Source organism: Macaca nemestrina, chromosome 9 (assembly GCF_043159975.1).
Source record: "Macaca nemestrina isolate mMacNem1 chromosome 9, mMacNem.hap1, whole genome shotgun sequence".
Lineage (NCBI taxonomy): Eukaryota > Metazoa > Chordata > Mammalia > Primates > Cercopithecidae > Macaca > Macaca nemestrina.
In genome coordinates, this window is record NC_092133.1 from 120,362,360 (window position 1) to 120,389,981 (window position 27,622).

The following is a 27,622-nucleotide window of genomic DNA, read 5'->3' on the forward strand; positions in this document are numbered from 1 at the left end:
ACTTGGGAGGTTGAGATGGGAGGATCACTTGAGTCCAAGATGTCAAGTCTGCAGTGAGCTATGATCATGCCACTGTGCTCCAGCCTGGGCAACAGAACAAGACCTGGTCTCAAAATCAAACAAAAACAAAAAATAAAAACAGTGAATGCCACGACAAGGTGTAACTGACCCCAACACTGATTGGAACATAAGCAGTGTGTCCTGGGAGCTCAGGTAACATACTGCCTCTCATCAGTAGCCGCTCAGCCCCTGTAGATTACCTGCTTCTTCCCAAGGATCCCACTCCATAACCTGATTTGTTTTTCCTCAGCAACATTTAACTCGGAACTCTATTCTCTGCTAGGGTTAATCAGATAAATGTGTGCCAATTAAGGTATTAATCTGTGATTCTGGCTTACTCTATAATTCTTTCAGATAACTTAATTCATAGAAAGAGGTAGATGAAAGCGACAATCACCTCAATAGCTACATCAGAGGTAGGAAGAGAAAGAGCCGAGTGTTTGAGATTTGCAGAGGGAGGGGGAAATCTAGACGGCCCTAAAATTTCACCACAGAGTGGGCTGCACCCAAAGCAGTCAGTCAGATTGTGATTCCAGTGAGGAGGACCTTACCTCTGAGAGAAAAGTTCTGGGTAAAGTCCAATTTGCTAGGAGAGACCTTGAATTTAATGTTGTTATTGCACAAATATTATTAAATCAACTTGAGCTACAAACCAGAACATTTTCATTTGTCATTAACTTGATCTGTTTGTATAACGTGACTCATTAATCTTTTTCCCTGAACTAATCTTAGGTTGCAAAATAATTCCATCTCCTGGATCCCAGTCCAATCTTCAAGCTGTAACTAGCTTTCTAAAGATTTCCTTTACTGTAATGAACTCTTTCTTTGCTGACGTCACCTGCTACATAAGCAGCAAGATCAATATGAAATAATGACTTGGATTTACAGCATATCTGAAAATAACCAATAGGGCAAGGACAATTGTTGACAATAAGGTATGCCAGCCATATTCACATCCATTATTTTATTTAATTTCTATGATACCTGATGATATGTGCATTATATCCCCACTTTAGACTTGAATAAAGAGAAATTCAGAGAGGTTAAGTGACTTGCTAAAGGTCACACAGCTAGCAAGTGGTGAAACCAGGATTTAAATTCAGGTCTGTCTGACATCAGAACTTACATGCATTCCTTTACATCCCATTCCACATGCAATTTAAAGCCGGAAGAACTAAATAAGAATCTGTCATTTTCACTAAAGATAAAACTGGAATAAATGACTCAAGTTTCAAAAGTTGGAAAGCTTCCTCTAAATAATAATGCCTATGAGACACAGGATACGTAACTACAGGATGTCTTTAGGATACATATTAGAGTAGGTTAGAAAGCTGCAGGAAATTTTTATCATGAGGTCTCCCTAAAAGTGGAGATTGGATTAAAGCAACATGCTTCTAAAGTTCATGTCTGATACTCACCTTTCTATCTCTGCCTACTATTGTCATGTTCCCAATGGCGCCAATTAATCTAAACCTAAGGAATTGCAGTGAACGGTGGCAGCAGCAGATCCTGAAGACTTGGACAGGTTGAGGTCACCAAATTTCCTTATCCTTTTGAAGTGAAAAGACAAATACAAAAAAGAAATTATTGTCAGTACTCACCACTGGTTCAAGGAGATTGACACTTGCCAGGCCTTCTTTCTGACAACTCCCAGTCACTCTCAATTTTTTAAAAAGCTGCCAATAAATGAGAAATAGCCTGTTTTTCGGTCCATGTCCCCTTTTTTTGCATGCACCATCCATTGCTGCTCTCATACTCATTTCTTTAGTTTAGGCATCACATCATAAATGGAACTGACACGATATTTTGCTATAGGTTCAGTAACACGCTATAACAACTCCTTAGTTTTAAACAATATATCATTCTCACCAATAAGAGAGGACAATAAGGCTTAATAGCAAAAGCCATATGCCTGAAACCACAATTCTTTCCTTACCACGTATGAGCAGATGGCCTAGGCCTACTAGGATGATTCAAACTTAATACATGATTCTGAGTCATTTCCTTAGACATTTCCTCAGATGAGCAGAAAGGATTCTAGCTTGAACAGAAACTGTAGTCAGTTTAACATTCAGGCATTTGGTGGTATCTGGAAGGCCCCAGTGGAACCCTAGAAGTCTATTGATGCGTGGAACCAAGATGGAAGAGCCTGGAAGTCAGGTACACAAGCTCAGTTCAATGTCAAGGCCCCAAGAACTGTTGGCCAACTGGAGAGTAAGGAGGATGTTGAGTCTATCACTGAGCCCATCCAGCTACTCAATCGCACGCAGACAAGAGTGTGTAGAGCCCAAGGCAGCACTGCTCTAGCCAGGTAAGAGTATTACATGATGTTTGGGTACAAGGAGAAAGACTCTCCGCACTTTGGTAGAGAATACAACATCTTCTACAGCGTCCGTGACACAGCAGGTAGAGAGTCCATGGGGCTTGACCCAAAGGGTAGCCTGACTCTGTGCTGAGCACCTTCATAGTGCCATGGTGGGCATCAAAGAACAGTGCAGCAGGTCACCACAGGACAGGCTTAGCAGGAGAGTGGGCGATATCAGGCTCTGCAAGGAACCGAAGAGGACTGTGCTTGAAAATCCACCAAAATTCCCCTGAGGGTTTCCTGAGATATTTGAGAAGAACATCAAAGAGAGAAATTGGGGATCCTACAAGAGTTTCTGTTTGCAAAGGAGAGAAATATCACTGGCTACTGTTATCATCCCTTTGATTTAACCATTTAGGTGGCCTAGGAAAACTAGGTTACAACCTGCTGTGCTGACATCTGAGATAATGGAAGGATACAACTGCAATCAAACCTTGGAGAAAGGCTGGGCACAGTGGCTCACACCTGTCAACCCAGTACTTTGAGAGTCTGAGGCAAGAGAATTGCTTGAGTCCAGGAGTTCAAGACCAGCCTGGGCAACATAGTGAGACTCTGTCTCTACAAAAAATTTAAAAAGTAGCCAGCTTTGGTGGCAAGTACCTGTAGTCCCAACTACTTGGAAGGCTGAGGCAGGAGGATTGCTTGAGCCCAGGAGGTCGAGGCTGCAGTGAGCCATGACTGAGCCACTGTACTCCATCCTGGGTGACTGAGTGAGACCCCATCCCCTACCACTCCCTGCCCCCCAAAAAATTAAAAATAAAAACCAAGGAGAAAGAGGAAGCTGTGTGACCAGCTATGAGTTCAAGAATAGCTACTGACTTCAACTTGCGATAATACAATTAAAATGTTCATTGTGGTTTTCCCTACTTTATTAAAATAGCAATTTGCAACAGTAAGTTAGAAGCTCTGCTGGTTTCAAATCCAATAGTTTCACAGATTTTTGGCCCAAATGTCAAATTCTTTTTCAAAAGACTTTACGGACCATCTACCTTCCTATCGCCATTCCAAAAAAGTCACCAATATTAATGGTGCAATATTTGGTGTGTATATCTCCATCTTCATTTCTCACAAACATCTTAGGCAGAATGGATCTAAGCAGATCTCATTATCTTTTGATCAAATTCTACACTTCCCTCTACAGTTTCTACCTCAGTCAATAGCATTCCTATACATCAATAACAATTAAAAAGTTAATTCCAGATGGAATATCTATCCTCCTTTGAATGAATTAAAATACAGCTATAAATTCAATAAAAATACAGAAAAACCCAATATTATAAAGGTGACATAACATTTCTTCAAAAATTAATCTCTAGGCTGGGCACAGTGGCTCATGCCTGTAATCCCAGCACTTTGGGAAGCTGAGGCAGGCGGATCATCTGAGGTCAGGAGTTTGAGACCAGCCTGGCCAACATGGTGAAACCCCATCTCTAGTAAAAATACAAAAATTAGCCACGCGTGGTGGCACATGCCTGTAATCCCAGCTACTAGGGAGGCTGAGGTGGGAGAATTACTTAAATTCAGGAGGCAGAGGTTGCAGTGAGCCGAGATCACGCCACTGCATTCCAGCCAGGGCGACAGAGCGAGACTCCATCTCAAAAAAAATAAAAAAAATAAAAAACTCTAATTTCAATGAAGTTCCAGTCAAAATTTAGACAATATCTTAACAAAACTTGACAAACCAATTTTAAAATTAAAATGGAAAAGAAAATGTGAACGAATCAAGAACATTTTAGGAAAAAAAAAAAATGAGGGAAGACTTGCCCTACCAGACAGTGAAACTATACTGCAGAGGGCCAGGCATGGTGACTCATGCCTGTAATCTCAGCACTTTGTGAGGCCAAGGTAGGAGGATCACTTGAGCCCAGGAGTTCAGGGCTGCAGTGAGCTATGATCAGGCCACTGCATGCCAGCCAGGGCAACAGAGCGAGACCCTATCTCTAAAAAAATAAAAGTTCAAATATTTAAATCAGTGTGATACAGGCTCAAGAATAAAGAAGTAAAACCCAGAAATAGATCTATACATGTGGACCATGGAGACATTTTAGGTTAGTGGGAAAAGGGTAGACTGAATCTTCAGTAGATAGCATTGGCACAGCTGGCTGTCCCTCTTTAAAAGGTAAATTTATATATAACAATTTACCCAATTGATAGAAATCAATGAATTCCAGATGGATTAAAAATCTAATTGTAAAACACAAAGCTGTACAACATAGATAAAACTCGAAAAGATTATACTAAGTGAAAGAAGCCAGTTACAAAAGACCACATGTAATATGGCTCTATTTATATGGTATATTCGGAATAAGCAAAAATAAGAAACAAAAATTAGATTCATGGTTGCCTGGTAGGTTGAGGAAGGCCACAGCATTGAGGTAAAATCAAGTTTCTGCAAATGGATATGAGGGCTCTCTTGGGATGGATGAAAATATTCTAAAATTGATTGTGGTGATGGGTGCACAATTCTAAGAATATACTAAAAAACATTGACTGGTATACTTTAAATCAATGAATTGTGTGATATATGGTTTACATCTCAATAAAGCTGTTAAAGGATATATAAAGCTAAACAATTCAAAAATATAAGAGAATGTGTTTATTACCTTGTACTCGAAAATGCATTCATGGACCCAAAAGGGTTTTAATAAATTTTACTTCATAAAACTTTGAAAACTATACAAGAAAGGACCTTATCCAAAAGTTTAAAAATCAAACAACAAACTAGAAAAAATGTTAGCAACATATACAAAAGAAAAATAATTGATATATGGACACACATTCATATGTGTACAAACACACGTGTAAAATAAACTACAAGTCAATAAGAAACAGACAGCCTAATAGAAAATTGTCAATAGCTATGAATGAGACATTAAGGTTTAAAAATTATTTGATGTCACTATTAATTTAAAATACAGCTAGGAGCGGTGGCTCACATCTGTAATCCCTGCACTTTGGAAGGCTGAGGCAGGAGGATTGCTTGAGTTCAGGAGTTCAAGACCAGCTTGGGCAACATGGCAAGACCCCATCTCTACAAAAAAATTAAAAATTAGCTAGGTATGGTGGTGCATATCTATGGTCTCAGCTACTTGGGAGGCTGAGGCAGGAGGATTGCTTGAATGCAGGAGGTCAGGGTTGAGATGAGTTGTGTTTGCACCACTGCACTTCAGCCTGGGGGACAAAGTGAGACCCTGTCTCAAATAATAATAATAATAATAATTAATAATAGTAATAATTTAAAATACAGCTTAAAGCAACATTTCTTTTACCCATCAAATTAGCAAAAATTATTTTAGACTGATATTTTTGCATTGGCAAGAGTGTCTAAAAAATGAGCATTCTCCTGTATTGTTGTTGAAATGTGAATTATTTGTAATACTTGTGGGAAGAAAATTGTGCAGTTATCCATTAAAGCTTCATTTGTGCATACCATTTGGTCCAGCAATTCCACTCACAATTTGTGAGTGTAATTTGTTCCTGAGACATATTCATACATGCACATAAGGAGCATGTAAAGAATTTTCACTGGAGCATTACTTATCAAAGTGAACATTTAATGCCCTTAATTTAGAACGTGGTTACATCATAGTATATCTATGTACAAGGGCTTCAAAGGATGGGGTAGATCTATATATACCAATACAGAAACTAATAGCAGTGGTTATCTGTTTGTTTTTGAAGAGATTGGTGTCGACAATTTTTCTGTATTTGTATAGATTTTTTTTTACCAGAAAATTTTCTATAACTTGTGTAATTAAAAATAAATGAAAACAAGAATATGCAATATGTTAGTAAGGAGCATTTTGAGAAAATTATCAAAACAACACTTTGCACTGGTGTCAAGCAGAGATGAGGAACTATTTTTTAAAGAGTACCAATTTAGTTTAAAAAACAGTGTTTAAGGAGCCTGTGATCTCACTTCTTTAGAATTTATCTTTTAAGAAAAAAAAAAAAACATGTGTACACACACATAAAAAAAGTGTAGCCATAAGAATATCCATTCCAGAATGTTTTAATTTTAAAAATGGACACAAAATGATGGTTCACATGTGAGGAGTAGGTATATAAATTATTTTAGATACATTAAATAAAATTATCTATAACTGTTGAAAAGATGATGAAAGATTTATATTTTTGACTTGGAAAATGTCTTGCAACATGTAGTCTAGTGAATAAATCAGGTAAGAGAATAGCCTATGTATAGTCAAGGTTCTCTAGAAGAACAGGACCAACAGGACAGATGTATATATAAACGGGAGTTTATTAAGGAGTATTGACTCACAAGATCACAAGGTGAAGTCCCACACTAGACCATCTGCAAGCTGAGGAACAAGAAAGCCTCGAAAGTAGGGAAGTCAATGGTGTAGCCTTCAGTCTGTGGTCAAAGGTCTGAGAGCCCCTGGCAAACCACTGGTATAAGTCCAAGAGTCCGAAAGCTGAAGAACTTGGAGTCCAATGTTCGAAGGTAGGAAGCATCCAGCATGGGAGAAAGATGAAGGCTGGAAGACTCAACAAGTCAAGTTCTTCCAACTTCTGCCTGCTTTATTCTGGCCACACTGGAAGCTAATTAGATGGTGCCCACCCAGATTGAGGGTGGGTCTGCCTCTCCCAGTCCACTGACTCAAATGTTAATCTCCTTTGGTAACACCCTCACAGACACACCCAGGAACAGTACTGTGCATCCTTCAATCCAATCAAGTTGACACTCAATATTAACCATCACAGCATGTGTACTTTGATCCTATTTACATTAAAAAATGATTTCCATATCTTTGTGAACTTACATACATAGAAAGGTATCACAAGGGATGTTTAATAAAATGTTGATATGGTCATTAAAATGATAAAATTATTTATTTAAATTCTCATTAAAAATTAATTTGTATTGAGATATTATATAATATATATAAATTATTTCATGTGATCCTCATTATTTTGCAACTTGAGAACCATTATTCTTTCTGATATTTTAGATAAGAAATTAAAGATTAAAAATGTACAAAGACTGCACAGCTAGTAAGGGATTAAAATCTGTCTCATTCTGAATCCTGTGGTTTTAACTACCACCTACTCTAATTCTCTACTTTATCATTTTTTTATAAACAGTTAAAATAAATACGTTATTGATTCATTGTTATTGTGTGGCTTCTAAGCCTGATGGTTGCTGAATACAAGGGAGTTACCAAGAACGAACCATAACAGGAAACGATCATGGAGACCTTCGTCTTTCTAAAGTGTGAGACGTCTTTAGAAAGGAGCCAACTGGCCTTACCTTATTCCTGGCTGACCCTGTTTCCACCAAGGCCTGGGGAGAGTCTAATAGTCTGTTTTGAGAAGCAATTCAGACAGGGCTGTATACATCAATACACACAAATACACACACACACACACACAATCAGAGGCATCTTTTACGGCCTTTTTGTGACCTCCCTCTTTCTACCCTTTAAAAAAAATTCACAAAATTCACATGATTACTGTTTTTTTCTCTATTTTTTGTCTGTGTGTGTTTGTGTGTGTGTGTGTGTAGAGGGGATGTAGGTCAATGATTGTCACCGAAAACTGAAGATCTACCCTCTTAGCAAATTTCAAGTATACCATAGAGTATTATTAACTATGTATACATATAGAAAAACATCAAGTTGTACATCTTATTTGTCAATTAAACTTCAATAAAGATGGGGAGGGGGAAAGAATCCTTGAATCTATTTAAGAAGTAAGCTGAACTAAGTACTCTCTCCCAAATGCCCTATAATTGTTAAAATAGTTTTTAAGTGTAGCAGAGGTCTTTAACAGATATTAAGAGGGTCTACTTAAAAATTCTACTTGTAATTTAACATAATTTGAATACATATAATGATATATTTGAGGGTCTACTTAAAACAATTCAAACTGTAATTTAAGATAATCCTAATAAACATATTTCCCATCTAGTCTGGTACTATTGGATGAGTGCCTGGAAGTTGACTGCAGTTTCTGTCACTAGGATGGATCCTATGGATGCAGCATGATGAGACTTTAATAAAATGTCTCAATTAAAAGATCAATGGGCCAGGTGCTGTGGCTCATGCCTACAATACCAGCACTTTGGGAGGTGGAGGCAGGTGGATAACCTGAGGTCAGGAGTTTGAGACCAGCCTGATCAACATGGCAAAACCCCGTCTCTGCTACAAATACAAAAAAAAAAGAAAAAAATTAGCCAGGTGTGGTGGGAGGCACCTGTAAACCCAGCTACTTGGGAGACTGAGGCAGGAGAATTGCTTGAACCTGGGAGGTGGAAGCTGCAGTGAGCTGACATCACGCCATTGCACTCCAGCCTGGGCAACAAGTGTGAAACTCCGTCTCAAAAAAAATAAATAAATAAAATAAAATAAAATAAATGATCAATGAACTAGACATTCATTACAAATTGGCTTCTCACAAACTCAAAACTGATTGAAATCCCTTCCTCCAGCTCCCCCACCAAAAATGGTGAAAGATACCTGAAGTTAAGAACAAATGCCTGGAGAGAGAAAATATCAGATCATACAAATACATAGAGAGAAAGAATAATAAAAGGAGTGCTGCTGAAAGCACTGTTAGGTTCACTTTAACTAACCAACAAAGTACACAAATAATACCTGGGAAAGAGAACTTAACATGCATATATTTGTAACTAATATAGTAATGGTATTTCTTTCCTTTCTGTCCACCTTACTCCGGGGTAGGAAAAGTCTATTTGTGGGAGAGATGCCTTTACAGTGGTAACTTTTGGGGTCACTGAGAAATGGCAGCAGCAAACAAGGAAGAGAGCCTGAGGCTGTCTGTCCCTACATAGTGCCCATCTCCTGGCCAGTGAGCAACCCATCCCACCAATACAATGGTGGTTACAATACGGGACGCTGTGACTTACACCATGCTTGAAAAGTTAGCACAAGGCAATGTGTGGGAAGCTTACAATGAAATTCGGAATATTACCAAAGACAACTATTTGGTATTATCTTGCAATAAACACACCTATTTAAGTATATTTAACATATTATTAAAATAAACATAATAAAACAGAAAATGGTTTTATAACAGAGTAAAGGAAAATGAATATTTATTGAGCACCAATTATGTACCAGCTATTTTATGGTTATAATTTCACTGCATAGTCACATCAATACTGCAAAGTGTTATCAACCCCATCTGAGACCAAAAAAAAAAAAAAGAAAAAAATGCAGTCCTAACAGGCCAGGTAATTCCCACAAGGTCAAACATGTAAAGCAGCAGTCCCCAACGTTTTTGGCACCAGGGACTGGCTCTGTGGAAGACAATTTTTCCAAGGGCTGAGGGGTGGACAAGGGTTGGGGGATGGTTTTGGATGAAACCATTCCACCTCAGATCATCAGGCATTAGATTCTCATAAGGAACGTGCAACCTAGATCCCTCACATGTGCACAGTTCACAATAGGGTTTGTGCTCCTATGATAATCTAATGCCACCCCAGATCTAACAGGAGAAGGAGCTCAGGCAGTAATGCTCACTCATCTGTCACTCACCTCCTGCTGCGTGGCCCCTTCCTAATAGACCATGGACAAGTACCAGACCACAGACCAGTACTGGTCCACAGCCAGGGGTTGGGAAACCCTGATGTAAAGGACAGATACAGAACTCCAACCCAGGCCAATCTGGCACTAGAATCCGTGATCTTTTCATGCTATGGCACCATCTCCCCAGATTAGGATTGATTTTCTCATTGAATAGACATGTTTGGTCTGTAATTAGTGTATACATAGTATGCACCGCTGTAAACCATTTATTGGAGTCCATCTGACACAATCCTTGGTTGAAAAGAGAGAATAGAATGAATATTGTAGTTTGCTAGCACTGGCCTCTTAAAACAACACTAGGAATGAAATGTAGTTTTTTCTGCAATAATATTTTAGGGGGAACAAAAACAATGCCATAATAAAATGCCTTGCAGTGAGTAATTGTTGAGACAGTGAACGCTCCACAGTCCATATCTTGGGGCACAGTGGTTGCCTGCATACTCCTGCCAAGTGAGCATGTTTCAGAGCTTTCAAAAGCCTTCTGGGAAAGCCCCAGGAGCTGAAATTGCCCTCAAGCACTGATGAGACGCCTCCAGCCTAATGATTTGTTTTAATGCTCATGACCACATTGTCAATTAGTGTTATTATCTGCCTTTGAGAGATGGGAAAAGAGAGGTTCGGGAAAGCAGGGTAGCCCAATTTCTAATATCAGAAACCTTCTCATTCAACCAATGGTGAGACAGGCACCTACCTTAGCTTTGATACACTCTGTGACTTATACAATTCATGTACTGATGGATGTGCCCCTAGTAGGGTCTAGCAGTTGGAGGATAATGGTTGATTGGATTTGCCTTGCAGGTAGATATCAGTCTCTTTAAGCTTGGAGGGAAGGCAGATGGTGGGAGAATGGATGGGGATGGTGTGAGTGGAGTTTGTCATTTTCCAAATGGCTGTTGCCAAGAAAAGAAAGGCAGCTGATGAAAATCATGTGTTTCAAAGAAAGGAAACTGGGAAATACTTCTTTTGTTTTAAAGACATCATTTTTTGTCTTATTTGCAATGGGAAAAAAATTTTTTTCAGAAAGAATATAATACCAAGAGACACTATGCAATAAGCCACATTGTATAGTTAAGTAGCATAGAAGGTCAGTAAAAGACAAAAGAAACAAGATTCCCAAATGTCTTACTCAGCAACAAAAGTTATTCAAGACCTGGCCTGGTGGCTCACATTTGTAGTTCCAGCACTTTGGAAGGCTGAGTTGAGAGGATCATTTGAGCCCAGTAGTTTGACACCAGCCTGGGAAACATAGAGAGACGTTGTATCTAGAAAATTAAAAAAAAAAAAAAATTAGCCAGGTATGGTAGGGCATATCTGGGGTCCCAGCTACTGGGAAGGCTGAAGTGGAAAGATCGCTTGAGCCTGGAAGGTCAAGGCTGCAGTGAGCCACGACCGTGCCACTGCACTCCTGCCTGGGCAACAGAGCAAGATTTCGTCTCAATAAAAAGTTATTCAAAGGCACAGCATTATAATAAGATACTGCAGTGCATGCTACTAGGTAGATCCTGAAATTTAAGCAAAAAGAAAAAAAACTCATGAAGTCTAGCAAAACAGTGAGAGGAAAAGAAAACGACTTCATGATACTGACACTAAGACCTCTGCAAACAAATGACCCATGTGAGCATGATCCCACAGTGAAGCTCAAAGTTGACAAGTACAACCATATTCACAGAGACCCTAATCAGTTTTCCAGTCCCCTAATCTTGATCATGAGCAGACATGCAAGAGCTACCAAAAATGTGAGGAAACCTACATGAAAGATAAAGATGAGAATAAACAGAAAAAAAAGCAACTAGAAGGAAACTGAAACAACGCAAAGAAGAGAATACTTTGAAAACAAAAACTGTAACTCTTATACTCAGAGGCACAAGAAAAGATAATGCATTAATGAAGCAAGAACAGAATCCTCCAAAAAAGAGCATTCAGAGAATAAAAAGTGTTCTTTTTAAATTTAACATAAGGATTAGAAAACCCCAAAACCAGGAGAAAATCTAAAGAGAAGAACAACCAGAGAAATCAGAAAATTAGAACACAAGTCCAGGAAGTCCAACATCAAAATTATGGGATTGTCAGAAAGAACCAAGAAAACAGGAGATAAGATGATAAGCAACATTTCTTAGAACTAAAAGATATCAGCTTCTACTTTGAAAGGTCCATTGAGTACCCAGCACAGTGGAAGGAAACAGACTCACCCAAGGGCACATCAGTTCAGAATACCGCCAAAAATAAGTTTTAAAAAGCTTCTGCAAGTTAGAAAGAAAGAGAGGGAGAAGAAGACATGTGGAAAGCAGCAGGATTCAGAATGGTTTTGTACTTCTCAACACCAGCCCTGGAATCCAGAAGACCATGGAGCAATGCCTTCCAAATTGTGAAGAAAAATTACTTCCAACCTAGAGTTCAATTCTCAGCCATAAATTGCAGGGGAGGTAGAATTAAAACACTTTTAGAAATGTAAGGTCTCAAAAGATGTGCTTTTCATGCACATTTTCTCAGGAAGCTATTGAGGATGCCCTGATAAAGACATACCTGAGACTAAGAAGAAAAAGAGGTTTAATTGGACTTCCAGTTCTACATGGCTGGGGAGGACTCTGAATCATGGCAGGAGGCGAAAGGCACTCCTTACATGGCAGCCACAAGAGAAAAATGAGGAAGAACCAAAAAGCGGAAACCCCTGATAAATCCATCAGATCTCGTGAGATTTATTCACTATCACAAGAATAGCACAGGCCCCTATGATTCAATTACTTCCCCTGGGTCCCTCCCACAACACGTGGAAATTCTGGGAGATACAATTCAAGTTGAGATTTGGCTGGGGACACAGCCAAACCATATCATTCTGCCCCTGATTCCTTTAAATCTCATGTTCTCAAATTTCAAAACCGATCATACCTTCCCAACAGTCCCCCAAAGTCTTAACTTGTTTCAGCATTATCTCAAAAAGTCCACAGTCCTGAGACAAGGCAAGTCCCTTCTGCCTATGAGCCTGTAAAATCAAAAGCAAGCTAGTTACTTCCTAGATACAATGGGGGTGCAGGTATTGGGTAAATACAGCCGTTCTAAATGGGAGAAATTGGCCAAAACAAAGGGGTTACAGGGCCCGTGCAAGTCCGAAATCCAGGGCAGTAGTCAAATTTTAAAGCTCCAAAATGATGTCCTTTGACTCCAGGTCTCACATCCAGGTCATGCTGATGCAAAAGGTGGGTTCCCGTGGTCTTGGGCAGCTCTGCCCCTAAGGCTTTGCAGGGTACGACCTCCCTCCTGGCTGCTTACAGGGGCTGGCATTGAGTGTCTGCGGCTTTTCCAGGTGCATGGTGCAAACTGTCAGTGGGAGCTACCATTCTGGGGTCTGGAGGACAGTGGCCCTCTTCTCACAGCTCCACTAGGCAGTACCCCAGTAGGGTCTCTGTGTGGGGGCTCTAACCCCACATTTCCCTTCTGCAATGCCCTAGCAGAGATTTTCTATGAGGGCCCCACCCCTGCAGCAAACTTTTGCCTGGGCATCTAGGCATTTCCATGTATATTCTGAATTCTAAGTGGAGGTTTCCAAACCTCAATTCTTGACTTCTGTGCACCTGCAGGCTCAACGCCACATGGAAGCTGCCAAGGCTTGGGGCTTCCACCCTCTGAAGCCACAGTCAGAGCTGCACATTGGCCCCTATCAGCCATGGCTAGAGAGGCTGGGATGCAGGACACCAAGTCCCTAGGCTGCACACATCACAGGAACCCTGGGCCCGGCCCACGAAATGGCTTTTTCTTCCCGGGCCTCCAAGCCTGTGATGGGAGGGACTGCTGTGAAGGTCTCTGACATGACCTGGAGACATTTTCCTGATGGTCTTGGAGATTAACATTAGAGTCTTTGCCACTTATGCAAATTTCTGCAGCCAGCTTGAATTTCTCCCCAGAAAATGGGTTTTTCTTTTCTATTACGTAGTTAGGCTGCCAATTTTCCAAACTTTTACACTCTGCTTCCCTTATAAAACTGAATGCCTTTAACAGAATTCAAGTAATCTCTTAAATGCTTTGCTACCTAGAAGTTTTTTTTCCACCAGATACCCTAAATCACCTCTCTCAAGTTCAAAGTTTCACAAATCTCTAGAGCAGGGGTAAAATGCCACCAGTTTCTTTGCTAAAACATAACAAGAGTCACCTTTACTCCAGTTCCCAACAAGTTCCTCATCTCCATCTGAGACCACCTCAGCCTGGACCTTATTGTCTATATCACTATCTGGATATTGGGCAAAGTGCCAAACTTTCACAAATTTTCCTGTCTTCTTCTGAGCCCTCAAACCTGTTCCAACCTCTGCCCGTTACGCAATCACTTCCACATTTTCAGGTATCTTTTTAGCAATGCCCCACTCTACTGGTACTGATTTACTGTATTAGTTCATTTTCATGCTGCAGATAAAGACATACGTGAGACTGGGAAGGAAAAGAGGTTTAATTGGACTTATAATTCCACATGGCTGGGGATGCCTCAGAATCATGGCAGGAGGCAAAAGGCACCTCTTACATGACAGTCGCAAGAGAAAAATGCCGAAGAAGCAAAAGTAAAAACCACTGATAAACCCATCAGATTTCATGAGATTTAATCACTATCACAAGAATAGCACAGGAAAGATCGGTCCCCATGATTCAATTACCTCCCTCTACATCCCTCCCACAACACAATTGGGAATTCTGGGAGATACAATTCAAGTTGAGATTTGGGTGGGGACACAGCCAAACCATATCATGCCCTCACCAGAGTGAGGGAGTAAACTAAGAAAGAATATGTAGGCTACAGGAAAGAGGAGATTCACACCAGGAGAGAGGAAAAAAAAAAAAAAGAGAGAGAATTTTCAGGACGATGGTAAAGGGAGTTGCCTAGTGATAATAGAACGCCTACCAAGTAGAGAGAATGAATGAAATTGTGTGATTCAGATGATTGGTATGCAGGGGTTATCATCCTGATTCCCTCTGCTACTATAACATCATTTAACCTAGACGAAACTCCTGGAGGATATTCTCTAATTTTAACAAAAAAAGAGTTAGAAAAAGCGTTTTTTGTTTTGTTAAAAAAAAAAAAAAAAAAAAGGTTCAGAAAGCCCACCAAGGCCTGAAACAGGAGCAAAAGTAATCCAAAGGTGTGACTACTATCCAGCCAGCCTAGAGGTAAGAAGAAAGGGCTCTAGAGGCAGTTTCTCAAAAAATACAAAGGGAAAATGATAGGTAGGCTATTGTGAATAGTTTTGTGTAATATTTTACTAAAAACAGCCATTAGAAAAGATGGAAATACTTAAAAATAGATACAAAGAAAACTAAGCAAATTAAAAGGGCATTAGGGTTAACTTTAAGAAAAACATAAAGGAAGGAAAGAAAAAATAACCATAGTATACTACAGTACTCAGTTATAAAAAAATTATAATGACAAAAAAAAGTTACAATGACAACAATACTGATTTAACCAAAATTGTAATTGGACTATATTGGGAAAATGAGAAAAAGGAAGCAAAATGGAGGCAGTGTAGAAAACCAGTTATGTTTCCTACAATAAGAATTCGATAGACAATGTCCAGAATGGACAAATCAAAATATAGAAATATATATGTAGTGTTTAGAACTTTGAAGATGTTAAATGCTGAAAGGAAGTTAAAAGAGCTGGAAGTGGTTGTCTTTGGAGAGGGGACCTGGGAGAAGTGAGAAGGGGTGAGTCAGAAGACTGCTGAATTTTGTAATAGATCTTTTACTACCATTTTGACTTTTTAAATTACATGTGTGTACAGTTTTTCATTTAAAATGTAATTTTACAAAAATTAAAGAAAAATAAGATAGCCAGATGTGGTGGCTCATGCCTGTAATCCCAGCACTTTGGGAGGGTGAGGCAGGTGGATCACTTAAGCCCAGGAGTTCTAGACCAGCCTGGGCAACATGGTGAAACCCTGTCTCTACAAAAAAACAAAAAAGCCAGGCATGGTGGTGCATGCCTGTAGTCCCAACAACTTGGGAGTTTGGGGTGAGAGAATTGCCTGAGCCCAGAGATCACAACACTGCAGCCCAGCCTGGATGACAGAGTAAGACCCTGTTTCTAATAATAATAATAATAATAAGCTGGACCTTCAATATATAGCTCCAATATAAACAGGTAGGCTCTCAGGTGATTAACTGGAATATTAAAAAGAGATCTGGTATTATTTGAACCTCTGGCAGCGGATTCAGGTTACAGGATACAGATTACACTGGAATAGCCCAGTGTCTTCACCTTAATGTTTTCTCTTTAATTTCTGTAACGCTTTCATCCTTTTAAATTGTCTGAATAGTCAGTGACGCAATCTTCTGCAAGTTCCAGACTTTCATCTACAGGTATAGCAAGATCTGTTACTTGCTCACATTATTTCTCTGAATCACAATGGTACAGGTGATAATTACTCTCTCCCCGGGAATAAGAAGCTACTATTTATTATGTATGTATCCTTCACTGCCTTGAATAATCAAAGGATCTCGCAATTGTGTAGTACTTTACAGTTTTCACTGTGCTTTTTCATGATTTTATTTGATCCTGCAACCACAGGCCAGGCGGAAGCTCAGAGAGTTGAAGTGGCTTCCTTAAGGTCACTCAGCTGGTAACAGCAAGCCGCAAGTAGAGGCATCACTGGTGACTCTCTCTCCACCTACCATGCTGTGCAGCAGGCTGGTTTTCAAATTTCCTAAAGTCCCCATTTGTTTAATAGCTCCAGTTGCTGACAGCTGAACAACCAGATGGTGGGAAGAAAGAAAAAGGGTGTGTGTAAATTTACGTCTCGAAACTCGGGCCATTGTGTCCAGAGTCAGCCTCAGAACAAGTTGCCTTCTACCCAGATCAACCCCAGAACCTGTCACGCAAACATCTCAAATCGGGGGTCTTAGGACTATTCCACATTCACGAGTCTCTTTTAAAATTGGAAATACCCCTGAGAAATGGAGTAGCTGAACACTTATCAATTAATGCCTTAGGCAGGTTTGGTTGACAGCCAGCTAAAAATAAGCCTGAGATATTGGAAGACATTTAAGGGAGAAAGAAACAGGCACAGATTTATCCTAATTCAGAATTGTTCCCAGGGTTAACCTTGGCCATCCCACCCAGGATTCCTTTAAAAAGTTCCTTTGTCAAGAATGCCGTAAGATGCCAACTCTCGTTTTGTCTACCTGTGGATGTCTAGTGATGGGAAAAGTGACAACCACCAGAACGCTACAAATTCCCCTCTAAGTCCAGGTTACTAGGAAATATTTTAGATAGACTAGCATTATAATCTCAACAGTTATTTATGCATCCATTTAAAAACAGTTGGACATTACATCTTGTTCATCAGGAACAAGATTTTCCCCCTATTTTTAGCAAAAATTGCAAGCCGGGCACGTGCAGTCTTTGCCAAGCAGAATATGATTCCTCAAGACTCTTCAATGTGTGGGAGCCTGACATAAGGCTCAGAGAAGGGCAGAGCCACAAACAAGCTGTGATGATCACTTTGAGGTAACTAACCAATGTGTCCAACTCAACTATGGCTCCCCAGCTCATTATTAGTACTCTACTTTTGTTTATTTCTAATGACTAGTGCACATAAATTTAAATTCATGGCCTGTTAGGATCCATTCGTGCTAGCTCTATGTATAATGAGTAGCAAAGTCTATGCAGCTTTAAATATAGAGGAAAGAATAATTGTAACATATCTCAATCAAGGTTTCTGCTCTCCTTCACATATTTTAAAGACGTAACACACAGAGGTTACATAACTGCCTTTACAGAAAACCTTGCATTCAGAGCTGTTGTGGAAGCCTGTTTGCAGCTGAGTGTTTACTAAATCAAGCACTAAAAACTAGATTTACACTGGTTGTTCGAAGCTGAAAGCCAGCTGCAGCTGCCATTAGAGCAATTCAATTTCTTTTTTATAAAGCACAAGTAAGGCTCAATTTACTAAAGTTTTATTTCCTTTTTATGCATCCCATATGCTAGGGGAAAAAATTAAGTTTATGAGATTAAAAATGAGTTTTATGCTAACTGTTTACAAAGTTTCAGCTGCCTGCATTTGCAAGCCCTCAAACCCACCAACTTCAGCTTCTGGCTTGTTTTTTCTCTTTTCCTTCCAACGAAAGAAGGTCTTTGTGTTTGCAAAAGGAAATCACCCAGCCCCCTTCTCTGCTTCCCTCTAGCTCTAGCTTCCTGTTTCACATCGTGCAATTTTATGACAGTTGAGGCAGACAGATAAGTTCCTTCATGATGCCAAAATCTTCAGAAAAGAAGGTTCTTGCATGGATAATAGCTTTTCTAAAGGATTCTTTTTTACCTCCATTCCCTGTGTCTGGATTTAACTAGTCTGGTGATGTTTTTCACTTCTGTGATCAACTCTTAAAAGGCAATATAGCTTTTCACTTGATAGGAAGAAACATCTAGACAGCGAGCAAACTGCTGCTGAATTTGGAGAATAGTGCATTTTGTTACCTAATTACAAACCATAGTACAGTTTTAAAAGATGAAAGTTGAATTTGTTTGCTCCAAAATTAATGAGCACAATTATTTTTCAAGTGTGTGTATGTAATTCAGAAGACCTCAAGATATCCATTATTTATTGATTCCACCATGCAAATTCTTCCTCCCTCTGAAATACTTTGGCCTTTCTTAGGATTAAAATTCCCCCAGTTCAGACTAAGCTGTTGGAGAACGTGTCATTTCTCGTTATTTTAAGGTGCGTTCTGTAAAAAAGACAGAGTAGAAAAATACAAGAAGATGAGAAAAGCTTCTAGATATCAGGCCGGAGAAATAATCTAAAAGAGTAATGTAATGCATAAACTTATTTTCTCTAACTCCTCTGCCTCTACCTAACTACTATAAGGTTGAGTTTTAAACCTTCCCAGTAGAAGTAAAGGACATTCTAGAACCTTAAAGTATGTGATTGGGAAAAGGACAGAGAGAAAAAAAAAATCAACATGTAAACAATGCAGCAGATGATAGCTGGCAAGAGCCTTGTGAGAACACATTGTTTTGCCAGTTAGAGGAATTAAGTATGTCCAAGCATGTCACAGAGAGTTTCTCAGAGGTTTCCCAGTTGAACAGAGCTCACAGTCAACTCCAGCACTGAAATTCTCGAGCAAAGAAGAGAAATGAAGGCCACGTCCCCAGCATTGCCCTAGAGTGGGGAAGAGCTGACATGGATCAACTTATGCCAGAGATACTAACTAAGGGTCAGGAGGCTAGAATTCTCTGGAGGTACAAAGCTTAGTTATACTTCAAATAATCTCATCCCAACAGGCAATTCTTGGCAAACAGGATGGTTTGCACCATGAACATTGAAAAGTATGCAGATTCCATGGAAATGAACAATCCCCAGAAAGAAAGTTGAAAGGTGTTTACTGAGCACTGATCAACATCAAAGACCTATTGCAGTAAGGCCTGCAGCCTACAGCAGCAAAGACCAAGCACTGCAGAGATGATCCTGGAGCACTTGATTTGACATGCTTCTAGGAGCACAGGGGAACACCTTGGGACCCTGCAAGGAGAGGGAGGTAACTGAGGCTGGAATTCCCCTGGTTTTATAGTAAGAAGCTTAGAGCATAGATCACTCTTTGCTGAGATACGTGAACTATACCCCTTCAAACTGTTTGTTATAGCTTAAAACATGAGTCACACCAATGAACCATGGACCATACCAATGATTTAGAATCCTCACCCTTCACCTAGAGGAGACAAGATGCACACTCATGAAAAAAAACATAAACATAATTAAGACCCGATTGGTGCTACCCACAATTCAACAAAAACCAGAGAAGACAGAGGAACCCATGTATGTAGGAGCAGTCAGAGAAGGTCTGCAGAGGAGAGGGGCCTTGAAGGATATATAATATGTAGAGGGAAGACAAAAGTTATTCCAGGTGTACAGAAGGCTATGTAATGGCATTTGAAGCCGGCAGGAAAATGAGCTGTGTGTAGAGAGTGGAATGGTGAGGAGGCCAATCAGAGCAAGGGGCTAGGAGGGCTGCAGAAGATAACATTGGAATGAGAGATTGGACTCAGGATTTGGGGATCACCAACAACAAACTGAGGAGCAGTTCCAAGCCATTCAAGGTTGTGAGAAGAAAAATGGCATAAGGAATGCAGCATCTCAGAGACTGATCTGGCAATGTGTGGTGGGATAGAGCAGAAGGGAATGAAGTAAGGTTATTGAAGAGGTAGCAAGGATCCAGGCATGAGGTTATGAAGGACAAGCAAGAAATTAGAAGCCTCTGGGAGAGAGAGGTTGGTCATTTGCTTTCCACACTCACCTCCTCACCCTATGCCATGCCTCTGCAGTGTTCGGTAGCAGCTGCGTTCCTCTGGGAACTGGTGGAAAGACCCAGATTCATCGATCAACTTCCTCTGGACTGGCAACCCAGAGCATTGCTTATCCCTTTTGTCCTTTTAATACTAGGAGTGGTAACAGCATCCCAATAGTTTAGTATCTGGGAGCCTCCTCATCTCTTCCTGGTTTTCTGAACCATGCCTCTGTGTCTTTATGGAATGGGTCATCTGTGCCTTTGCAGACTCTGACTGATAGACACACTAACAACATTTTGAAAGAAAAGTAGAGATGTTATGGATTGAACTGGAAGAAAAAGAAAAAGAATGTTAATGAGTATAGTTTTGAGCATGGGAAATTAGAAAACAGGGCATGGAAATATAATGTCTTGGTTAGGAGTAGACTATTAATACAAGGACATTGCCTGAGATGAATTTGTATCCTCCACTTAATAGCCATGTGATGTCATTTGGTGGGGGGCTGCTGCTTTAATATTTCTTCAACTATAAAATAAGGATAATAATTGTTTTAAGGTTTAAATGAGTTAATCCATGTAAGGTACTTAGAATGATGCCAGGTTTAGTGCACATGCTTTGTGTTTTTCTATTATTATTGTTATTAAAATAATTATTTGATATTTTATTAATTTCAATTTTTATTAATTTAATAAGAATTTATTAATTTTTAAATTATTAATTAAAATTTATTAATTTTATTAATCTCACCTTTAAGTGAGTTCTTTCCCAATAGACTCCTCGTCTTTTTTTCAAAAATGTATTTCCATGTGGAAAACGCTGATTATAAGCTCAGGCTTATGCACTTGGAGCTTGATGGTGACCGTAAAATATTTAAATGGAAATTTCCAGGAAGAATTTGGAAATGAATACTGGCATTCGCGTAAGAGGAAATGACTAAGGTATAGATAGATCTAAAGGAGCCTGTATGAAAGGGAGAGATGAAACTTTGAAAACAGATGACCTTTACAAAGGGAAAAATGCATCAAAAGAATAGCAGAGTTCTAAGAAATAAGCATTGGAGAAACCCACAGTGAATGAGTGGGAGGAAGATGAGAGGTGAAGAAAAGGAAAAAAGAAGCCAAAGTGCTGGACTTTGCGGTATTACAGAAAATAAAGCAGCAAGGAATAGTAGAAAAAACAAACGTCATTGAACTTCACAGAGAGGTTACTTGGACCTTCAAGAGAAGAAACTTAAAGAAATGGAGGGAGTGGAAGGGACAAATAGGTATTTTTTTAAAACTAGAGAGAACAGGTACAGTCAAGACTAGGTCACTCATAGTTTTTCCCAAGATGGAGTAGACATGGTCAAGAGAAAGGAATTAAAAGAGAAAAACTGAAGATTCTAGAGAAAGAAAAGACAAGTAAGATAGCAAGATGCCTCTGGGAAAACATAAGAGGCTAGGATTAGAAATCAAATCAGAATTTCTTTGGAAATTAGAAATCAAAATTCCAAGTATTTGCAGGGTTTTCCTACTCTCATTATATCCTTTTCATTTATAACAAAGCTAGCTATTAAGATTTTTAATTATTATGGTCCAGCTGTGAATTTGAGCTAATTTAAAAACAAAACAAAAACATGGCAACCTATACTCGTTCACTTCACAATAACATTGTAGTTAAAAAACACGGTCTCTAGGGTAAGACTGGTTGAGGTTAAAATCTTAACTTTGTCACTTACTAGCTACATGCTCTTGGGAAAAATCACTTTTTTTTAATACCTAGATTTCCACATCTCTAAAATGGAGACATTAATAGTACAGACCTCATTGGGTCACTGATCAATAAATTGCTTAGAACAGGGTCTGGCTTATAGTATAAATTCAAAAACCTTAGTTATGATTACTTACACATATCTACCCTCTACAATAATTATATCTTAATTCTTTCTCCTCAAGGCAATACTTTGATTTCTTTCAACTCAAAAGAGAACATTATTATAGGAAAATCCCTTAATAAACATGCCCCTTGATAATGTAAATTCAGATATAATGCAACTGGACATTGGCACTGTCTTTTTCTGCGCTCAACCCCATTTTCCAAATGGGGCAGAGCAAGCATGTTTTCATTTTCTGGAGAGAAGACACATGAGATACAGAAGGGGGCAAGACAGGGTGGAAAGACTGCAAGCAACCCTGTTTTAGGAAACTGGAAAATGAAGGAAGTATGCCTACATCCCCAGTAATCTCTCAGCCCAATCTCCTTGCCTTAGGCTGATAAAATGGGCACCAAGTTACCAAGGGATTCCCAGAATCCCTGCCACTGCCCTGAAAATTCATCCAAGCCCAAGAGCCAGAATGATTCTCATTGATATTTCACCACATATTAAACACAATGGCCACCAAGGAGTACCAACTTGTATCTGAAAGCATTAAGTAGTGTAGTCAGACCCAGAAGTCCTGGTCAACCAGCCACGAAGGCTCACCTCATTATTTCATTTGTCTTGCAATAATATGGACCCCATATTTACTCTATTAAAATTGTGAGACTCTCATCTATCAAGTTACATTAGAGTTTTCCTATACCTCAGTTGTCTTCAGAAAATTGTTCTTGGTAAATTAACAGCCTCTTAAACTTTTTATTATTTCTGTCTCCCCTAGCTTAACTCTAATTTTCTTGAGAGCAGAGTTCATCTTTATCAACTTGTTTTTGAAAAAATCTCCCACAATGCCCAGCATAATACAGTAAGAAAATAGATACCATGGCAACACAAGAAGGGGATTCAAGGACTCAGAAAAGACTTAGCTTCACCTACTACTCCATAATCTCCATCAGCCCCTCCCCACTCAAACAAATTATGTCTTTAATCCCCCTTTTTATAGGAATTCTAGAGCAACTTCTGAGTCAGTGCTAAATAAACATTGCTGAAAATTTCTTATTTGACCAGTATGATAGGTCCTCCATTTTATATCCCTTGAATGTATCTCTAGCTCCCCTCTATGGAGGGTAAAGGTTACGTTATCTCTTGTGGATAATTCAGATGGGTAAGGGTCCCAGCAAGAAAGGGGCAAAGATCTTAAGGATTAATATAGTTGACCTACAGAGAGTTAAATGCTGGTGGGGCACGGTGGCTCATGCTGTAATTCCAACACTGCAGGAGACCAAGGCAGTAGGATCATTAAGTCCAGGAGTTTGAGACCAGCCTGGGCAACATAGTGAGACCTTGTCTCTATTTTTTAAAAAAATACAAAAAAAAAAAAAAAAACCAAAGAATTAAACGCGATCTTGTTAGCTATCTGCTAAATGTTACTGAGTAATAGCGTAAATAGATAAAACAGAAAACAGACTGAAAACAGCTACCTGGCCAACTCCTTTGAGTTGGGAGCATGAAAATCCAAATCACATCTACTCTTCTGTTTGAGTCCTCATAGGATGCTACACAACTCCTCTTTTCTCTTTCTTCTGGAAAGGTATTTTCCAGTCTTTTTTGGACAATCAAAGGCTTTTAAAGTTCAGACACCTGCCAATGTTTGTTACAGCTGCTTAACAGCTCTACCTAGGCATTACTCCATCAGAATGCAATGATTGCCTTCCGCCCACCCTAGCTTCTGTCAGGTTAGGTTACCATACTTCATTTCTCTCACCCACCAATCTCTTCTGCCAGAAGTGGGTGGATAATGGCAGGAGGTTCCTCCTTTGCAGTGTCTTTTATCAATACTAATGTAACACCACTGCTATCTTCATTTTTCTTACTTGTTTCAGAACTGATTCTGCCCAGAGTATAAACACCAAACAGGGTAATTAGTAAAGAGTTTTGGTTTTAATCATCTTTGAACTTACCAGTTGAATAAAATACTCTATTTGATTACTCATTGAACATCCAGGTGCTGGTTTTAGCTTCAAGGAGTTTACAACATATTTGGGGAAACTTAGAAGTAAACATGATGGCACGGTAAGGCTATAGTAGACATGTTCACAGAGAAAAAAGTTTAAGGCTTTCTAAAGGAGGAAGCACCCGAGCTGAATTGTGAAGCTGTGCAGGCAGAAGCAGTGGGGAGGATATTCACAGAGGAGCAGCCAGCACACCAAGGCAGGAAGGAGCACAGCACATTTAAGGAGCAACTAGCCTGGCTGGAATGTGGAGTTAAGGGAGGGACTGACTAACCACCACATTGGACAGGATGAAAAGGCCACACAAAAGAACTCACGGCTCCTTAGCAAATGAGCTCATGCAAGATTTTTTTTTTTTTTTTGACACACCATGTCACTCTGTCACCCAGGTTGGAATGCAGTGGTGCAATCATACCTCACTGTAGCCTCGACTTCCTGGACTCGAGTGATCCTCCCACCTCAGCCTCCCAAGTAGCTAGGACTACAGGCTTGCACCACCACACCTGGTTAATGTTTTTGCTTTCATTTTATTTATTTTTGTTTATTTGTTTATTTTTGAGACAGAATCTCCCTCTGTAGCCTAGGCTGCAGTGCAGTGGCGCGATCTTGGCTCACTGCAAGCTCTGCCTCGCAGGTTCAAGTGATTCTCCTGCCTCAGCCTCCTGAGTAGCTGGGACTACAGGTGCCCGCCACCACACCCGGCTAATTTTTTTGTATTTTTAGTGGAGACGGGGTTTCACCGTGTTAGCAAGGATGACCTCGATCTCCTGACCTCATGATCCACCTGCCTTGGCCTCCCAAAGTGCTAGGATCACAGGTGTGAGCCACCACTCCTGGCCCTCATTTTCTTTTTTTTTTTAATAGAGACGGGAGTCTCACCATGTTACCCAGGCTGGTCTCAAACTCCTGGCCTCAAGCAATCCCCCTGCTTCTGCTTCCCAAAGTTCTGATATTACAGGAATGAGCCATGACACCCAGCCTCATGAATGATTTTTAAACTGACATGATAAGATCTTCAATTTCGAAAGTTAACTCCAGAAAGGAGAATGATATTGAGAGGTGAGTAACTCAAGGCTGAGAAAAGAAATTAGGAGGCTGTTGTAAGAAGACATACAAAAAAATAAGAAGAATCTTGACTAAGGATGTAGTACTGGGGATAGAAAGAGGTGCTTTTGAGAAATAATAGAAATAGCGTTGGCATCATAATGACTGAGAAAACATAGGGGCCAGTAAGTGAGGGCATCACTGATGATTCACAGATTTCTGGCTTAAACAATCAGGTAGATAGTGATACCACTCCCTGACACAGGGACTATGAAGAACTTAGGAAGAGTTTCATTGAGCGACGCATTGACTTTGGGGTTTCCCCAGGATTTATGAGGAAAAAAAAGTCCAGTACACAATTATATACACAAGTATTGAGTTTGGGAAGGAGTTTAGGGCCTGGCACAGTGGCTCATGCCTGTAAATCTCAGTACTTTGGCCGAGGCAAGAGGATCTTTTTTTTTTTTTTAATTATGTTTGTAATTTTTTTGTGGGAGTATAGTAGGTGGGTATGTGAGATGTTTTGATATGGGCATGCAGTGTGAAATAAGCATATCATGGAGAATAACCCTATCCATCCCTTCAAGCATTTGCCCTTTGAGTTACAAACAATCCAATTACATTCTTTATTTTTAAATATACAATTAAGTTATTACAATTAAGTTATTATTTTTAAATATACAATTAAGTTATTATTGAGGAGGATCATTTAAACCCAGGAGTTTGAGACCAGCCTGGACAACACAGGGAGACCCTGTACCTACAAAAAAAGAAACATTAGCTGGGCATGGTGGTGCTGTGGTCCCAGCGATTTCAGGAGCTGAGGTAGGAGGATCATTTGGGCCTCAGAAGTCGAAGGTGAAGTGAGCTGAGAGCTGGTCACTGAACTCCAGCCTGGGTGATACAGAAAGACTCTGTCTCAAAAAAGAAAAAAGAAAGAAAGAGTTTAGTACTAAAGATGTAAATTTGGGAGCCATTAGCACCTTGGTGGAAGCTAAATCCATGATAGTTAATGAGCTCATTCAAAGAGCCTGTGGCTAATGAGATGAAGATGGGAAACCAAGGCCACCTGAACAGGAGCCAGACCCTAGTGTTGCCTGATGTCTGCATCACCTGCATTAAAAATGCACCCAGAAGAAAGGAAAGCCCCGATCCCTCATATTCCCTAAGTGAGTTTACTTACTGTTCTGCAGTCTTTGTGGGTTTTTGAAGTTCATTTTGGAATTTTGTGGGTTTAGTCTTCGTTTCATGAAGATTCCGTTTTTGAAATTTCAAATTGGCCTAATGGGGACAGGATGGGGATGGGCAGGTCACCTGATATCAAACACAGCTAGGGACTGAAGGTTTTGGAAAACCCTCATTTACTCAATGGGGCAGTTTTACTGAGATAGGGCCACGGGCATACCAGATGCAATATTGATACAGCTAGCATCAGCCCCAACCCAGAAGCTATTATGAGGCATCTTGGTACTTCCTACTTGCAAAAGTTAGTCATCACGATATATTAGTAAAAATTTTAATATTGAGAAAAGAAATGAAGGAAACATGTATGGTCTGGAATGAGCATTTTAAGGTAAATGAAAAGTTCATATCCTCTTGTGTCTCAGTGTCTTATGAATATTAAATCAATCACTTACCCTGTTTTGATTATTATCAGGTGTTGGTGGGCACTCCTGATCATCATCTTCCTGTTTCTCAGGACTCTGGAACCTGCTCTTTTCCCTTACCTTCCAGAATGTTCTGTTCACTGGTAACCCTTGAACAAGTTACTTGACTATGCAGGCAGTATCTGCTCTGTACTAATCAGGACTCTTTGGGATGTAAGTGACAGAAACCCAACTCCAACTAGCTGAGGGAAAAGGGGAAACGTATGGTTCCAAAAAGCATGGCTCAGGCATGTTCCCTGCTCTGTGTCTCTGCCTGTTTCTGCTCTCAGCTGCCATCTCATCTTCTGGACTGATTTTCTCCACAAAGCAGGAAGCAGCACCACAATTCACATCTCCTAAGTTTGACACCAGAGAATATCTCAGACTTCTCACTAGAGCTAAGTTCAAAATGACTCGGGTAATTCTCTGATTGGCCCAGCCTAGGAAATATGTCTACCCCACGACCACACATTCTATCCAGAAAAATGGTATTTCTAAAAAAAAAAAAAAAAAAAAAGGTGGGGAGAGGGGAGCAAAATAGCAGACACCATTCTGTTGTAGCAGAATTCTCCCTCCATTACCTTGTTCCCCCACAGATCTTCCTGGGTGCCTTATATATCAGGGAAGCTTCTCCTCTTTTAGAGTCTATTCCTTTTTTACCCTGCTCAATTACTCCTTCAAGGTTTTGTCTGCTCTCAGGCTGGCGCTCTTCAATCCTCTAGACTTTAGATCAACTTTATATGCCATTGCTTCCAGGAACCACATGTGAAGACTGGTCTTCAGCTTACCCAGTGAAACCACAGAAGAAATG

At 39.8% G+C, this 27,622-nt stretch overlaps 1 long non-coding RNA gene across 3 annotated transcripts in view; it reads left to right on the forward strand.

The window, feature by feature from the left end:
- Positions 1–14,902: 14,902 nt before the first annotated feature.
- The window catches only part of LOC139356399 (uncharacterized), a 70,005-nt gene continuing 57,285 nt past the window's right edge, over positions 14,903–27,622 (forward strand). For all 3 annotated transcript variants that reach the window (XR_011608202.1, XR_011608204.1, XR_011608203.1), the window contains exon 1: positions 14,903–15,144. This is a non-coding gene — a long non-coding RNA (uncharacterized lncRNA). The remainder of the gene's footprint in view (positions 15,145–27,622) is intronic.